The following is a 17,293-nucleotide window of genomic DNA, read 5'->3' as shown; positions in this document are numbered from 1 at the left end:
TGGCCATACACAGTGCTTGGGACAGAGTGGGCTTCTAAATGCACTGCACTGGTCAGCAACACCAAATGATGCCACGAGTCCAAGGAAAAGGAAGGAGGCAGCAAAAAGGGCCAATGAGAGAGGAGGGACCCTGGGAAGGAAGCTGAGAAAGTCCAGAAAATGGACCATACCAACGTTTCTCAACCTTTTTTTTTTTTTTATTGTGCCTCTCGCCCCTAAGAAATTTTAATTTAAATTAACCTTATTAAATTGGAATTTGATTTAATTTGTTCTAATGAGAGGAATTAAATACTAAGGGACATGATTCTGTGAGGTTGGCTTAAACTTTGGAGTGCCACAAACCATGGTAATACCTAAAAAAATTTTTTGCTCTCACGAGACCTCTTTGGAGCTGATATTGCCCTGGTTGAGAATGCATGGACTAACTTCCACCTGTGCCTAGGACTAGTTCTGCCTGGGAGCCACCAGGATACCCAGATCCTGGCAGCTGCTCCAGCCATGGCCTGGGATCCTTCCTCACCCACCAGCAGTCACTCACCTGGGAAGTAAATTGCTCTATGGAGCAAGGAAGAGGAGGTTTGGACGTCCTAAACCTCCTCCTTCCAATCTCTCCTGGAACAAACGCCATTGGGTGGATTAACAAATCCCTGCAGGCCTCAGGGAAGGAATGAATTCCTAGCCTCATGGCTGGCCCCAATCCCTGTCTGGAAACCCCTGAACCTCTATTTATCAGCCATTCAGTGAGCTCTTTTATATGCTAAATAATTTATGGGCTCTTTTCCCTCAAGCTGCCCAATGACCCTGAGGAGGTGGGAACTATTATTATCCCCATTTTATAGATGAGGATACTGAGGTTTAGAAGGGCAAATAGCTTACAAGGGTCAGAGTATGCAGGTAGCTGAGTCTGGGTTATAGCCCAGGCCTGTCTGACCCTAACTTGAGGGCTTATGTACTTTGTCATGCTTTCCCCATTTTCTCTGCTACCTCCTTCCATTTCCTCCAACTTCCAGGGACTCTGTTTGTATTTCCATGGGAAGACATAAGTCTGGAGGCAATTCCACTGGGATGGGAAATAAATGGAGATAGCCACAGAGACCAGAGCATCTATTCAGGGCTGAGAAGAAAGGATAGGACATTTCAAATGACCAGAGCTCAGTCTGGGCTACTGTGGCTTAATGCCTCTGAGGAGCTAGTGCTTCCCATCACTTTCTTGTCCAAGGTGGGCAAGTAAAGAGATGGAACATTGCGAAGGGTCTTCTCAGAGACCCAGTAAGGACTGAGTGCCTTCTTTCCACTGGGCAAGGTCTGCATCCAGGATCACTGGCAACAATTACCAGGACAGACCTTCCATGAGGGCCTATCACACTCACCCACAGAGCCCTTGCTAAGAAATCCTCAGGGCCCTCAGAGACCCAATTGTCTGCCTCTATAGACAATAATAGTGCTTCTAGTTTCTCTGAGAATGAATCCATAGAGCCTTCTACACTATGAACTCTATAATGAAACTGATAAACTGTAGGTTATGATGTTTCTAGAGGGAGGCTCCTCCTGAAATATAAAGGGATCTGATCTGACAGTTACCATCTGTAAGCTGGTGGGTTTCCCCATAAGCTAGCCTTTGAGGATAGCATTTGAGGAGATCCTGGAAGGGTCCTGAATGGACCTCAAACCAATAATGAGAGGACAGTAATGACTAAAAGAAGTCCAAATGGCTTAACCCAATTCCAGATGTGAAAGAGAAGTAGCTTGGGGGCCAATGTGGGGCAGGAAACAGTGGGGAAAAGAGGAGCTCAGACCTCTCTACCTCCCCTTTCTCTACCTTGCCTCCTTTAATCTTTTCTCCAGCTAACGCCATCAGGTTTCCAGCTCACTGTTGGAGGTATGAGCAGCAAGCTTGTAAAAAGATCAGGGGAAAGGCTTGACCATTGGCCAACAAGTCCACCTTGGCCTGGACAGTTGTGCCGGAGACTCCTCCAGGCAAACTGCAACAGTAGAGGTGCTTAGGGCCAGGCCACACCCCCACAAAAGAATGGGAAGCATTTCCCTCAGCTGACAGGCTGTGAGATCTACTCCGGGAAGCCAGAGGTCTTAGAAGTTTCCAGAATCCAAGAATCTGCAAATCCCAGTGGGTTCTGGGGCTCCTTGGGGTAACAGGAGAAAATGATGGTGTTTCAGGGGTTGACAACCCCTCACACAGACACTCAGGCCCTGGGAGGGTTGCAGGCCTATACCCACATCAAAGAGAATGGAGGAGGGGACCCTTTAATAAAAGTACTTAATTTGCTGCAGGAGTGTTTGCTTTATTGAGTTAGGAGATTAACAGTAAAAATCTCAAATCCGCAAGGAATTTTCCCTGGTGGTGCTTTGTCAGGGGTTATTAGTTTGGGGGATGTTTTGAGCCCTTGGAGAAGGAGTCACCCCTGGATGGATTTAAATGGCTTTTTGAGCTCCACTGAAGCTTTGCTCCTGTGCACATGATGGGGACTGTGTGTGCAGGCGTCATTTCTAATGTGATCAATGCTGGTAGGTCAGGCTGTTAATAAGATAGATTTTTACTAACTCAGTCTCTTTAGCATTCCCAGGAGGAAAATGCAGCTGGCTGTTTGCTGATACTGACCTTGCCTGAAGGGAGGGTTGGGTCAGGTGGGTGGGGCACCCTCCCCCCACCCCTCACTTCTAGCAAACAATTTACCCAGAATTCCATCCTCTCTCAAGAGTCTGCCTGGCTGCAAGGACAGAAAGAGAAGGAGAATGACCTGGGCTGGAACCCACCCAAGTGTGGAGAGTCCTTTGAGGTTACTCAGAAATAGCTGGAGCTTAGAGCCTTCCAAGAGTTCTGAAAGCAAATTCCAAATCCAAGCTGCCTCTGATCTCAACTCAGAGAAAACCAAAAGAGTGAACTTTCCAGAGGTTCTTATGAGACACATATGCATTGAGAACATTCCTGCAATGACCAGGAATGGGCAGAAAGAAGGGCAGGAAAAGTGGGTCAGCTTAGTTGGGTAGAACCATATCAGTTTATTTTCAAAAGCATCCTACATGTGGAGATGTTTGCACACTCCCGTGTGACGGAGGGGAAAGCCTGAACTTTGCCTCAACTTTGAAACTGCTCCCACTTAAGATCTTGAAGAATGCCCTCCTAGTATCATTTCCCCGATTATCTGGAGTAGAATCCACCCCCAGACCTCTGGTCTCACCACTTACCTGGGATCATGCTTGTGGGCCAGAGCTGCCTACTTATATGGAGTAAAGCAGAGTAGGAAGCTGAGAGCTCTTAGCACAGAAGTCAGGAAACCTCCTTCATTCATTTAATATTTACAAAGTGTTTACTGTCTGTAAACCTGAGCCAGGTGCTGGAGATACAAAAATGAACATGACAGATGCCATCCCTGCTCACTTGGGCTTTCAGTCCAATGGGGCACAAAAGGCATATTATCCAAACAGGCATTTGATGAGGGGGGTTCTGTGAAAGCACAGTGTAGGGACACCTAGCCCAGACAGCAGGGGCTAAGAAGACATCCAGGAGGAAAAGGTGTTCACACTGAGACCTGAAAGTTGGGCCAAAGTTAACCAGGAGAGGGTATCGAAAGGGGAAGAGGAGAAGCCTCTGGAACACAGAGGAAGGGGCAGAAATTGCCTGTGGCTGTGCTAGAGTAAGGGCTAATCGTGGAGCGCCTATGCAGGCCATGTTGTGGAGCTTGAATTTGATGCCAAGAGCTTTGGAGGGCCACTGAGGGGGAGAGGAGCAGGATTGTCTGTTTGAGAGAGTCCGCTCTGGCTTCAGTGTGGAGAATGTATAAAAGGAGGCAAGACTGGGCCTGTTAGGAGGCTGGACTAGGTGAGAGATGAGACCCTGGACCAAGACATTAGCAGTAGGAACAGAGAAAGGGGGTGGATTTGAGACCTATTTTTTTAGCATATAATTTTATATATATATTCCTTTTAGATATATTTTTTTAGAACAGTTTTAGATTCACAACAAAATTGAGAAGGTACAGAGTTCCCATATGCCCCCTGCCCCTGAACATGCATAGCCTCCCTTGTGACTGACCGACATCCTCCATGACAGCGGTACATTTGTCACTACTGATGGGCCTACATTGACACATTATCACCCAAAGTCCATAGGTTATGTTAGGGTTCACTCTTGGTGTTGTACCTACTATGGGTTTGGACAACTGTATAAAGACATGTAGCCACCATTATAGTAACATACACGGTAGTTTCACTGCCCTAAAGATCTGCTCATTCATCTCTCTCCCCTCCCTAATCCCTGGCAACCCCTGATCTTTTTACAGGACTTGAGACCTATCTTAAAGGGTAGAATTTTGATAGGACTTAATGACAGATGGCATATTGGGAAGCAGGTTAGTCAGGGAGATGCCCAGGTTTCCAGGTTGAGCAGGTGGGGGACTTGTGGTAACAATTTAGGAAACACAGGAGGGGTAGCACATTTTTCTAGTGTTGAGTGATTTGTTTTGGTGGAGGTTGTTGATGAGTTCCCTCTGGACATGTTCTGTTTGGGGAAACTCCAAGTGGAGACATCCATCAGGTCATTATATAGATATGGAGGTCTGTAGCTCAGTAGGGAAGCATGAATTTGTGACTGATGAGCATCTGGATAGGAATTAAATCCATAGACAAGGAGACTTTCTAGGGCAGAACCCCCAGGTCACTCACATTTAAGGGATGGGCAGAGGAAATGGGATCCACAATGGACACTGAGGAGCAGCCAGAGAGGTCAGAGAGGAGCACGAGGAGTGCTATGTACTAGAAACCAGGGGCAGGGAGACATTCAGGATGGAAGGAGTGGCCAAAAGTGGGGGAAGAACTGAAGAGTATCCAGAGAATGGAGAGATGAGAGCAGTCTCAGGTGGGATGGGGCAGCAGGTGAAGAAGAGGGTCAGAAGGACGAGGGTGGGTACGGTTGAACAGTTCTCGCAAGATGCTTGTCTGTGAAAGGCGGCAGTTAGAGAGGTCTCTCAAGGGAGGCTTTTGTTCTTTGTGAGCAGGAGAGATCTGAGTATGCTGACTGCTGACAGAAAGGAGCCAGGTGAGGGAGAGTGGTTTAAAGATGCAAGAGTCAGAAGAGAGCTGTTGGGTGGAGGGTGCGGGGCCCTGGGCCTGCAGCTAGAAAGGCTGCTAGCCATGTGACAGGTCCCAAGGAGCAGAGGGCAGGGCGGCTGCAGTGAGGCTTGGGGGTTCCTAGCAGAAGTGTAGGGGGCTGGTAATTCCCAGACCCATCTCTCGTTGGAGGAGACAGGGGAGCAGAAGAGCTCCTGCAGGAGCTGTGGGTTGCCAGGTTCAAAGGCAGGTAAGCAGTGCCAGGAGCCTCCTGTTTTATTGCAGTGGAGCCATGCATGGAGATTTGTGGTCAGATGAAAGTTTTTAAGGTTGTTTGACTTTGACTAGATGCTTATTTCCTGGTCTGAATAGTCACACCATTATTATCAAGCCATTTTCACATCTAATATCTAACATGGTCCTTCCCTGTCCCTCCACTAGTCAAACATTGATACCTGACACTTATGCCGGGCAAGTGGGAAATAGTGATTGTATATGAATAAGAACTTGGATCAAGGCCCAGGTAGAAGTGGGCAAAGTTCCCCCAGGCCTCAGAGGCCCTGGTTGCAACTAGTGCTCTCACCTGTGAGCTGTGTAAACACAGAATAGGGGCTATGCCAGGGTGTCTGTGCCCCAGGGATTTATTTAGTGATCACTTACAGTTAGCACACAGCTCAATGTGGGGGCTGCATGAGGCCTAACACACCAGAAGGGGCCACCTTCATAGGGCCTGCCATTGGGTGGGAGAAGCACCAGTCTGCATCTGTGTGGACAGCCAGGCAGTGACACAAGGCCACCACCTGGTGGACTCAGGATGCTAAGATAGGATTAGCTGACCAGTGAGTGGGATAGGAAGGCTAGCTATGTGAGGAGAGAGGGCAGGAGTCTTCCCAGATGTGGCTTGACTGGCTGGAAGTTCCTCAGAACCCCTAGAAGCTAGTTGGCAGGAAGGGTCACCTCCCCACAACTGAGGACATCCTCGGGTGGCTCCCACAAATGCAGTTGTCAAGAAGGGAGAAACCCCACCATCAGACCACTTTGCTTGCCAAGATGCCCGTTGATTCATCCACATATATATTTGTATGTAAATATGTATTCATATAAGTCCAAGTATATAATATTTTACTTTTAAATATCTAAATATCTATCTATAACTTATTATGGAAAATTTCAAACACAAAAAGTAGAGACAACAATATAATGAGCTCCCATGTATCTATTACCCAGCTCCATCAAAGATTAATATCAATTTTTCTCCATCACTTTTTTTGTTTGCTTTTAGGAATTCCATTTTGTTGTTTGTTTTCACCACAGTGTTTTAAAGAAAATCCCAAGGGTACCTGGGTGGCTCAGTTGGTTGAACATCTGGTTCTTGATTTCGACTCTGGTCATGGGTTGTGGGACTGAGCCCCACATCAGGCTCTGTGCTGAGCATAGAGTCTGCTTGGGATTTTCTCTCTCTCTGTCTCTCTTTCTCTCTCTCTAATTAAAAAAAAAATAGAGAAAATCCCAGACATTAGAAACATCTTAGTACACATCTTTACGAAATTAGACTTCTTTATAAACACAACCACAATGCCATTATATCTCCTTACAAAGTTGAGAACAATTCCTTAATATGATATTTCATCTACATTCAAATTTCCCTAATTGTCTCAAAACCTCCCTTTACTGTTGGTTTGTACAACTTCAAATCAAAACAAGGTGCACACATTGATTTTAGTGGTTATGTCTCCTGTCTTATTAGGATAAGAACTGTCAGACTCTGAGATGCTGAAGGAATAAACCTTCCTGAAAATGCTTTGTCAGTCAGGAGCTCTTTGTGCTAAAGTCAAGAGCTTTCCCATCTGATATGTCTAGCTTCACAACCATAGTCTAAGCTCAAGTGAGCTGTCAGGGCCTGTGTAGGATGCCCGAGGGAAAGGTAATGCCCTTGTCATTGTTAGGACATTTGAGACTTCAAGTAACAGACACCCACCCAAGCTAACCTACACAACAGGAGGAGGCATCAGCAGAACACAGGCTGACCTCATGGTACCCAGGGATGGTCAGATATCTCAAGGCTTGGTCCCAGGAAACCAAGCTGTCCTTTTTCTCTGCTTCTGGCTCTACCTCTCTCTGGGCAGCTTCTTTATTCTCTGCAGCTGGCTTCTCCCATTTGTCCCTATCCTTGGCCATTCCTTAGCTTCCGTGTTTACATCTACTCAAGGGACCATTCCACAATGCATAGCCATTTCTCAGTCCCAATTCCTAATTCTTCAAAGAGCATTGGATTTGCCCAACTTTGGTTGTCCCATCACTGTGACCCAAATCAGAGTTATGGGGAGGTATGGGGAAGGCTGGCCATGGTTTGGGGAGCATATCCCCATGTATGGAAGCAGAGCAGACACCCCAAATATGTCTTTTTCACATGTATAATAGTGAAGATATGTGCTTTATGTACTCTAGTCTTTGGCCACAGTCATGTGTCTAATGCCAACCAGAACTTTAAGAATTCTTCAAGTCACCATGAGAGTATATGTGGTGGAGTATTGCAAACCTGTCCCCCCTCTTAGACAAGCACCTCAGAGATCATATCCTATCTTTGTACATGGATAGCTACTGTCACTACTGCTCTATATCAATTCATAGGGCTGTGGAAAAGTGGAAGCTCTAATCTGTGGGTCTAGGAGAACTTCGGAAAGTTGATCTTATCCACACCTTTCTTCTTTCATTCTAAAAATATGTTAGGGGACGTTGTGTTAGGTCCTGTGGGAGAACTGAAATGAGTCAGGAATGAATCTCTTCTCAAGATGCTTATGATCTATTGCAGGTGTCAACAAAATTCTTATAAGGGACAGATAGTAAGTATTTTAGGCTTTCTGCTCATATATGATCTCTCCTTCCTCTTTTTCTTCTCCTTTTCCTCCTTTATTACTACCCTTTGAAAACTGTAAAAACCATTCTTAGCTAGCTGGTCATACAAAAGCAAATTGTGAGGCACTTTTAACTCCTAGGACGTGGGTTTTTTGACCCCTGATTTAGTGTAAAAGGCAGGCATGTGCTCATATACATAGATAACTAAACCCAAGGGGAGTGCTGTGATGTAGTGAGAACAGACCTCTAGAGTCAAAAGATTTGCCCCTAAACATTGTCTTTTATAAGCTGCATGACCTTGAGCAGGTTCATTATCCTCTGAGTCTCCAGTATCCTAATGTGGACAGTGTGAATAGTAACAGACCTTCCTCAAGGGGCTGATTTGAGGATAAAATGAGATAATACATGTAAAGTATTTGGTATAACATCTGGTGCATAGAATGTGCTCTGTAAACTTTAGCCACCATTGTTATGGTAAGTGCCATGTGACAAATGACACAAGATGGGATGGGAGGTCAGAGGAAGGAGCAGTCTCTTCAAGCTTTGCCTTGGAAGAAGTGGCCTTTGAACTAGGGCCTGAATAGCACAGGTGAGAGAGAGAGAGAGCACCCAGGTAGAGAGGAGGGCCTTTCCTGAGAGGCAGTGAGGAACAGGTGCCAACAGACTCTGAGGGAGACTGACAAGTCTATAAATTACATTCCTTTGGGAGTAATTACAAAAACCTCCTGGACACACAAACAAGTGGCCTTTAGAGAGATTTGTCTCCAGAAGCCTTTCCCTGAAGGAGCCAGTAAGGGATTTGCTAATAGCTGTGTCTGATGGCATTCACTTAGCTCTGGGCTCCCCCTTACCCCTGAATGAAGACATGATGTACAGCAGGATGGACCCTTCACCAGATGAATGATCTTGGGCACAGAGTAACCACCCCCATCCCACTCAACACGGCTCCTGGAATGATGCACCTCTGCCTCATCCCTGCCAGCTGACTACTGGGTACTCTTTCTGAGAAGTGGGTCTCTGGCAGTGCCCAGATCTCACTGGATAACCAAAGGCCCTTAGAGGGGAGTCCTATGCTAGCAAAAGGAAAGACTTTCAATCACAAGAAATTAGTCAACCATGAAAGCATGCGGGGTTCATTCCAGAAAAGTCTATGACAGAGGTGTCCACTTGTCTGGTCCCAGACCCAGGCAAATCTCATTTACAGAAATGGAAGGTTCCAGACATTTTATCCTGAGTCTTTAAACATTTGAGTCACTTAGCCTCAATTCTGATTCTATATCTTTCTGATGATAATTTGGCTTTCCCTATGCCTCTGCCTGTAAGGAGAGAATGCAAGGGCTGCAAGATGACAGTACCTAACCCCTATAACCGTTGTAAATCTCATTGTAAATTTGGGCTAATACATCAATCCTTGTGAACTTGGTTAACATTAGTTAGTATCCTTGGACCTAATCATCTCTGGGACGATATGAAGACAAATTTCCGAACCTGGTCTTGGGTGGAAACAACTTTTTATATTATTTCAGATACATTTTTTTAAAATAGGCTCCACGCCCAATGTGGGGCTTGAGCTCACGGCCCTGAGATCAAGAGTCGGATGCTCTACTGACTGAACCATCCAGGTACCCCACTCCACATACATACTAATGGTTTCTCACACATCTCCAGGAAAATTTTTAATTGGTCTGTAGGAGAATTAACACTGGCCTTTGGTTTCTGCTGGAAAAGTCAAGGTGTTAATATGACTCAAAGTTCAGTTAAATAGCTTTGCTGGATGATAGGGGAGAACACACATTCACATTACTTTTAAGAAATCAATCCATTAAAGTCACAAAATTTATTACCAACTGGCCTTAGCAGCAAGCAAAAACTATGTCTTGATACTTTGTAACTAAAACGTGGAAGTCAAGTCTTTGGACAATGGGTGATGGAGTAGGGATGAGAGAGTTACAGAATAAGGTCAGTGAGGGAGGCCATGTAGATGGAGAATTACCACACTGTGGGCATGTACTTCTCAACTTTTAGGTGAGTAAACATAACTTCATCTAAGCAATGAATTCGTACAAATATAAGTCTTAAACGTTTCGAAGCAACATAACCTTAACATTAAAGTTCACATTCTATAGATTACATTTTTTAATCTTCGAATTTAGGATTTTCTGAGAGGAATTTTTGTTAAGTTTATTTATTTTGAGAGAGAGAATGTGCACAAGCTGGGGAGGGGCAGAGAGAGAGGGAGAGAGAGAATCCTAAGTAGGCTCTGGGGTGTCAGCTCAGAGCCTGATGCAGGGTTTGATCTCTTTTAAGGGGAATTTTTGCAAACAAATTAACCAGGACACAATTTAATGGTGATTATATGCAAAATAAGTACAGAAAGAAAGGACCTTCACCCCAATCAGAATTTCTCCAGGTTTTACTCTTATATTCTCCAGACATATTCTATATTCTCCAGATTTTACTCATATATATATATATATATATATATATATATATATATATATATATTCATTCTCCAGATTACTCTTAGCTAACCACACATAATGGCCTGTTCATGGTCCTCTTAAAGACCTGGGTCTTCCTTTTAAAAAGACCTAATGTCCGATTCTCAGGCCCTTGAGATTCTGATGTCATTAGTCTGGGGTTCAGCCTCAGATGTTGGAATTTGTAATAAGCTCCCAGATGACACTAATGCAGGGGAAGTGAAGAGCCACAGATGCACTAGCCAGGGCAGGGTCAGTGGGGGTTAGAATTTAAGTCTCCATCTGAGGATGGAACTAGAATTTAGGTCTCCTAGTTTTTAGCCCTTTCCAGGGCCTACAAGGAGAACCTCCCTCTTCTTCTCACATCCTGAGTTGAGTATTGGAAAGCCTTGGCTGTACTGGTAGCTTGCCCCATGACACTTTTTATCATTCTTGGTGTAAACTGAACAGCGACTTCTCTAATTGCATCTGTGATTGAGTTTCTAGTCACAGAAAAGGCCTCAATTCCAGACCCTCTTTGCGTGACAGAGAACTGCTTTCTGTGACATGTGACTCTTTAAGGTTCTGTTCAGCTCCATCCCAGACGGGAGAAGGGCATCTGGTGCCCTGCCCTGGCCTGGACAAAATCCCTAGAGTTCTTTTCCAGCCCGGAGATTTTCTTTCCGCTTGACCTGCTTCTCCAACTCTAATTCCCCACCTTTTGAAGCCAACTGTGGTGTAAAGATCACTTTGCAATGAGTTGTTTGGGATTACACATTAACCATTTTATCAGGCTTCTGAGTGTTTTTAAGCCAGGCTTTGGTCAAAGGCTTTCTAAAATGCCCATTCCTTTATTCATTCTGAAAAGTGGTTAAACATTTTACTATGGAAAATTTAAATGTATACAAAAGTAGTATGTAGTAGAATGAATCCCCATGTACCCATCACCCAACTTCAGTGGTTACCAGATAATTCATGGCCAATCTTGTGTCTCGACCCCCTCCTTGCTGCCCGCCCCTCCACCCACACTGGATCCCATACACCATATCATTCTATCTGCAAATATTTCAGTGTGTGTTTCTAAAAGATAAGGCCTCTTTCTTCCTTCCTTTCCCATTTTCTTATTATGATTAAATATGGTACTATCTTAGCTATTTTTTAGGTGTGCAGTTCAGTGATTTTAAATACATTCAGCCATCACCACCATCCATCCTCATGGTTCTTTTAACTTATAAAACTGAAACCCGGTACCCATTGAACAGTAACTCCCCCTATATTCCCCTACTCCAGCCCCTGGAAACCACCATTTTACTTTCTGTCTTCATGATTTTGACCACTCTAGATGCCTCACAGAAGTGGAGTCATACCATATTTGTCTTTTCATGCCTGGTTTATTTCACTTTGCATAATATCCTCAAGGTTCATCCATGTTGAGGGATGTGCCAGGATTTCCTTCCTTTTTAAGTCGCAATAATATTCCATTTATGTATATACCACATTTGGCTTATCCATTCATCCATTAGTGGACACTTGGGTTGCTTCCACATTTTAGCTATCATGAATAATGCTGCTGTGACCATGGGTCCTGATCCGCAGACTGTCTTCAAAACCCTGTTTTCAATTATTTGGGGTAAAGGCCTCTTTTTTTTTTTTAAATGTTTTTTTTTTCAACGTTTATTTATTTTTGGGACAGAGAGAGACAGAGCATGAACGGGGGAGGGGCAGAGAGAGAGGGAGACACAGAATCGGAAACAGGCTCCAGGCTCTGAGCCATCAGCCCAGAGCCCGATGCGGGGCTCGAACTCACTGGACCGTGAGATCGTGACCTGGCTGAAGTCGGACGCTTAACCGACTGCGCCACCCAGGCGCCCCAAGGCCTCTTTCTTTTTAATACAACCATAATACCACTGTCACATATTTTTTCTAAATGACACTAATTCTTTATTTTCACAGAATTATCTAGGCAGTGTCTATATCTCCCAGATTATCTCATATTTTTAAAATATAATTGGTACACATACTGCATTTGGGAGATCTGTCTCTGAAGCCGTTCACTACAGGTTCCTCCTCTTTCCCTTGTGATTGTTGTCATTGCTAAAGAAGCAGCATTTGTCCCATATGCTTTCCACATTCTGGATTTTGTTGTGTATCTGTGATGGTGCTTAACCTGTTCATCTGCCCCTGTATTTCCTGTGAATAGGTGGTTGGGTCCAGGCTTGTCTGATTCCTGTCTGAGGTGTCTGCTTCTATCAGGAGGCAGCTCCTGCCCCATTGGTCTATGTGTGTGTTTGTGATGTTACTAGACTATGACGATCATTGCTTAGATCATTCTAAGTATTTTTAAGCACACTTAAGCCCTATGATTGTGTCTTTTCCCCAGTCATTTCCTCATAACTGGACTTCACCCAAAGTGATCAGTGAGGCCTCACTGCCCTCAAGCAGGAAGGAGCAAGCATTTAAAGACTGTAAGGGAACACCAGTGAGGAAACAATGGTCCCTGTCCTCAAGAAACTTGATGTCTATTTGGGGGAAGCAGGTATCTATCAAAATAACCAGGAAACACAATTGACTACAATTAACTGTTTGTTTTAGCCTCTGAGCCCCACAAGTCAGGAACGTTATGTAGGACAGTCTATTGCAGAGTTGCCTGGGTTCCATTCAGGTATTCTGATGTAATAGATCAAGATAGATCTAGAAATCAAGATTTCTAGAATAGACCTAGAAATCAAGATTTTAAAAGCATCTTAGGTATTTTTCTGTGCACCTAAATTTAAGAATCATCATCCTAAGACAGTGGTTCTTTTTAGAAATGTTTTTAATGTTTATTCATTTTTTAGAGAGAGACAGAGTGTGAGCTGGGGAAGGGCAGAGAGAGAGGGAGACAGAGAATCCAAAGCAGGCTCCAGGCTGTAAGCTGTTAGCACAGAGCCCAACGTGGGCTTGAACTCACAGACTGAGAGATCATGAACTTGTCAAAGTCAGACGCTTAACCAACTGAGCCACCTGGGTGCCCCCTAAGACAATATTTCTTAAAGTGTGATCCCTAGATCACAGCATCAGCATTATCTGGGAACTTGTTAGAAATGTCCAAATTCTTGGTGTTCCCTCTCTCTCCAAAATTAATAAATAAGCTTAAAGAAAGACTGACAATGCCAGGGTTTGAGAGACTTCAGAGAGATGTGAGGTTTCCTGTACGTTGGTGGAAGTGTAAATTGGCAGAAGCTTTCTGGAGAAGAATTTGGCAATGCATATCATACACTTAAAAATGTACAGACATAGCAGTTCCATTTCTGAGAGTTTATCCTAAGGAAATTATGGAGTCGGGCCAAGGACATTCAATCCAGCCTTGTATATGATAAAAAATAATTAGAAATAACCTAAATGTCCACCAAGTGAAGATTATTTATATCAGTTGTCATCCATTCACACAGTGAAATACTAAAGAGCCTTTAAAATGATATCAGTATTTATAGACATGAAAGAATTAATGTCCAGTAGATATTCTGCCTTTTCAGTGGTGTCATTAATGCAAAATTGTGTATGTGCCCATGTACACATATGCATTTATACACACAGAGATCTATAATGGGAGTCATCAAAATATCAACCACGGTGTCCTCTGGTTGGGAGATCTTTGAATGCCTCTACTTTCTTATCTTTTATTGTTTCTAAAATGACAAAAGCAATATTCTTTATTTCTACATTAATAGCTAACACCAACAGAATGAGCATTATATGTCAGGCACTGCTCTGATTGCTACTGTTAATAATTAATAATATTAATTAGTTAATGCTGTTATTCCTGTAGAAAACAAAATGATAAGGTTCATAGCTAGTAAATGATGGAGCTGGGATTCAAACCTGGTTGTCTGGCTCTATAGGCTGCGCTGTTGCTACATGAATTAACCCAAACAGAGTGAAAGTCTCTTAACCCCTCCCCCACCAGCAAACCCACTCCTCTCCCCAGAAGTAACCATCTTGTTAACCATTTGACAGGTAGCCTTCCAAAGCTTCTGCCAGGCACTTTTAGACACACGTGGCCAAACAAATAGATGTGTGTTTGTTTGTTTGTTTGTTTGTTTCTGAAATGGCATGGTATTATCTTGTCAGTATGCATAATTCATCCTCACACTTTTGACCTCTGAGAGGTATTCTGTGGCAGGGATGCAGGGAATCAATGTGACGATGGCCCTACTGGAAACTGGCGGTCTCTAGTTCTTCACCTCAATGGACAAAGCTGCAGTTGAGTATTCTTGTAGACATACTACTGTGATATTTCTGCATTAATTTCCTAGAAATGGAACCATTACAGCAAAAGACATGCACACTAAATGTTGAAAGCAGCTGCCCAGTCCCCACACCAAGACCATGCTGCTACACAGCATATACACACATTGTGTTTACATACACATGCACTGTGCATGCACATCTACTAAGTTAGTGCCCTGCCTGTATCCCCTTGTGTTTTCACCAACACAGGAAGTTGTCAGCCCTTTTCATTTTTGCCAATAGGAGAAATAAAGAATGTCATTTAATCTCCAATAATGTAAATGTCCTCAATTACCAGTAAAGTTGAAAATCTTCTTGGCCCTCTTCATTTCTTTCCAGAAATGTTTGGTCGTCATTTGGGTAATTTGACTTTTTCTTATTAATGTGAAGGAGTTTTGTTATAGTATAGATACCAGTTTTTTTGATGCCCTGTGTGTTGTAACAGTTTTCCCACTATGTTGCATTTCTTTGAACTGAGTCTTATTTTGTAATATGGATGTTTTAGTTTAGTTTATTTTTATGTAACAAAATCTGTCCATTTTCCCCCTTGCGGCTTCACATCTTGTCTAGGAATTCTTTCTGTACAACTAAGAATATAAGAAGACTCTTTCATATTCTCTTCTAGTATATTTGTATTGTTCTTTATACATTTTAAATTATTTATTTGAATTGTGGTGAAATATATAAAACATGAACTTTACCATTTTAACCATTGTTAAGTGTAAGGTTCAGTGGCCTCGGGTATATTCACACTGCTCTGCAGCCATCACCACCATCATCTCCAGAACTTTTATCATCTTGCAAAACTGAAACTCTCTACTGTCTCAAATTCCCACTCCCCACTCTCCTCAGTCCCTGGTAGCCGCCACTCTGCTTTCTATCTCTGTGAATTTAACTACCCTGGGTCTCCATGCAAGTGGAAATCATATAATATTTATCTTTAGGCCTCGCTTATGTCACCTAGCATAAAGTTTTCAAGGTTCATCCATGTTGTAGCATGTGTCAGAGTTTCCTTTCTTTTTAAGAGTCAATAATATTCCATCATAGATTTAATTTTATGTTTAGATTTTAACCCACGTAGAATTTAATACTGTGTTTGGTGAGAAGTAGTTTGAGAGGTTACAGTTTTTTTTATTTTTAGGTTGGTCATCTTTTAAACAACTCCTATAAAAACCCACATTCCCATAGGGGGCCCAGGTCTGCTTCTGGACTGTTGTTCATTGATCCTTTTGTCTATATCTAGACTGGAAATAAACTATTTTAAGTACTCCAGCTTTTCGGCAAGTGTGTTTATCTGCTAAAAGCATGTCCATCCGTTCTTCTTCCTATTTAGCCTTTCTTCAACCACTTTTAGACAAACTTCAGAATTAGTCAGGGCCCCAAAATACTGTCTTAGGATTTTGACTGGAATAGCTTGAAGCTACCCACTAAATTGGGGTTGACATCTTGCAAAATGGAGCCTGCTAACCTTGCTCTCCTGGCAGCTTTCCAGGCTGTGTGGTGCTGCCCTCTGCAGGGGAGATACGGGTCACTGCAGCCACGGCTGCCTCTGTCCAAGGCCATCTCACTCTACTCCTCAACTCAGCCTCTGATGCCAAGTCTTCCAGAAAGAACAAATTCCAACACATCCTTGGTTTAATTTCTTTCCTTCCCCAAATGACATTTGTATTTTAACATGAACTTTCAGAACCAAAACCCAGAGTGGACGTGTAGAATCTTCATGCCCCGCAGTAGAAGCCATGGGGAAATACTTTTTTTGTCAGGAATGCTTTCTCTGCTCCCAGCGAACCACACCACATAAGGCAGACACTGAACACATGTGTGACCAGCCCTGAGTAACCAGGTTCCAGTTGATACTTTAAAAAAAATTTTATTTAGTTAACACAAAGTGCAATATTGTTTTCAGGAGTAGAATTAAGTGATTCATCACTTACATACAATACCCAATGCTCATTATAAGTGCCCTTCTTAATACCTATCACCCATCCAGCCCATCTCCCATCTACCTCCCTCTATCAACCTTCAGTTTGTTCTCTATCGTTAAGAGTCTCTTGTGGTATGTTTCCCTCTCTCCTCTTCCTCCCCACCCCCCACCTTCCCATATGTTCATCCAAATTCCACATATTGGTGAAATCATGGCATTTGTCTTTCTCTGACTTATTTCGCTTAGCATAATACATCTAGCTCCATCTATGTTGTTGCAAATAGAAAGATTTCATTCTTTGTTACGGCTGAGTAATATTGCATTGTGTGTGCGTGTGTGTGTGTGTGTGTGTTTATCGATTCATCAGTCAATGGACATTTGGGCTTTCTCCATTGTTAGTTATTGTTGATAATGCTGCTATAAACATTGGGGGACATGCACCCCTTCAAATCTGTATTTTTGTATCCTTTGGGTAAATACCTAGCAGTGCAATTGCTGGATCATAGGGTAGTTCTATATTCAGTTTTTTTAGGAACCTTCATATTGTTCTCCAGAGTAGCTGCACCAATTTGCATTCCCACCAATAGTGCAAGAGGCTTCCCCTTTCTCCACAACAACACCTGTTATTTCTTGTGTTAATTTTAGCCATTGTGACAGGTATGAGGTGGTATCTTATGGTTTTGATTTGTATTTCCCTGATGATGAGTGATGTTGAGTATCT

General features: G+C 43.2%; 1 protein-coding gene across 6 annotated transcripts in view; it reads left to right on the top strand.

Moving 5' to 3' along the window:
- The window catches only part of SLC4A5 (solute carrier family 4 member 5), a 128,154-nt gene that overhangs the window by 62,127 nt on the left and 48,734 nt on the right, over positions 1-17,293 (top strand). The gene's annotated exons all lie outside the window — the stretch shown is intronic.

This window comes from Prionailurus viverrinus, chromosome A3 (assembly GCF_022837055.1).
Source record: "Prionailurus viverrinus isolate Anna chromosome A3, UM_Priviv_1.0, whole genome shotgun sequence".
NCBI classification, from domain to species: domain Eukaryota; kingdom Metazoa; phylum Chordata; class Mammalia; order Carnivora; family Felidae; genus Prionailurus; species Prionailurus viverrinus.
The sequence above is the reverse complement of the archived record's forward strand: the minus strand, read 5'-3'. Positions and strand labels throughout refer to the sequence as shown.